This window comes from Ictalurus punctatus, chromosome 2 (genome assembly GCF_001660625.3).
Source record: "Ictalurus punctatus breed USDA103 chromosome 2, Coco_2.0, whole genome shotgun sequence".
Lineage (NCBI taxonomy): Eukaryota > Metazoa > Chordata > Actinopteri > Siluriformes > Ictaluridae > Ictalurus > Ictalurus punctatus.
Genome location: NC_030417.2, coordinates 32,399,331 through 32,400,830, shown reverse-complemented (window position 1 = coordinate 32,400,830; position 1,500 = coordinate 32,399,331).

The window sequence follows — 1,500 nt, the reverse complement described above, 5'->3', positions numbered from 1 at the left end:
CCTACAGAAAGGACTTATACCACCTTTCCAATGGTAAAGCAGCTCAAGATGCTTTAAACATTCAACAGACAACCCCATGTAATATACAGTCAATTACACTTTTTTTTTTTAAAAACTAAAACCTTGTTAAAAATATTTTTTTTGCCTGGGGAAAAAAAGTGCTATTAAGTTCCGGATACTTGGTGCATTAAAACAACAATTTCTGTATTTTGCTTTGGGAACAGGATGTGAGATTGTAGTTACTGATTTAAAATAATTCATTCGAGTATGCAGGGTGAAATAGCTCATCTGGATGGCAGTTAAAACATGTGCAATTCTTGCAAAACAGTATATTATGTAATAATAATTAAAAAAATCTGTCAGCTGCATTTTGGACAAGCTATTAAGGATAAACTATTGTTTTTTCTTTTTAAATCCCATAAAAGGGAGCATCAATAACAGTCTGCTAGTTAAAAATGCATGGACCTATTTAACTCCTATCCTTCTTCAGAAAATATCCCCAACACCTCCAATTTGTGTTTTAAATGTCAGGTTAATATAGGCTCAATATAGGCTCTGTAATGCACATGTTCTGGAATTGTGACAAGATTGAAGCTTTTTGGAAAATGGTTCATGCAAAGGATTTTAAAGAGTTTGACCCAGTGTTTATTTATTTATTTTTTTATTTATATTGTGATGCCGTGGATGAAGAGATCTATGCATTAAACATTTATAAATATTTGGCCAAAATGTAGATTATTATTATTATTATTATTATTATTATTATTATTATTATTATTATTATTGTCTAAGCCTGAAGTGCCATAGGTTAAGATGTGGCTCATAAAAGTAACCAATTCCCTTAGAAAAATTGAACATACGTCTTGCATCAAAAATTTACTCTAAAGATCTTAAGACCTTTATAGATACATATGGAAAAGGTGATGTGATTAATGTAGCAAGTGTTATTTATAGTCTGACTTCGTAATAGTCTGACTTGTTCCATTTTGGTTATGCTGTGTTTTGTTGTTGTTGTTGACTTTTTCCCTTCTCCTATCTTTTCTTTCCTCCCCCTTTATGTGCCTTGCCCTGTTCCTGTATGTGGAATCAAATTTATGTGAAATCACTGATCACCAGTAATTGTCATTATAACCCTGTGCATGGACCATTCCCCCCTAAATATGTGTTAGACTGAAAAGGCTATATATCTATATTACATTCTAAAAACAAGCTCAAACTACAGTTTATTCATTTGCTTTGTTGCAAATTCATACCATTTGCTTATTCTTGCATGCATTTTTTAATGCATGCATTTCAAATAATAATAATAATAATAATAATAATAATAATAATAATAATAATAATAATAATAAAGATAATCACAGACCTGTAATGTGCCTTTCCTGAGGGATTGTTTTTAAAAACACTTTTTTAAGCTAAATAAAATAAAATAAAATAAAATAAAAACAACGAGACACTTCTAATGAATGAACAACACGTGAATGAGAACAATAACGTGGG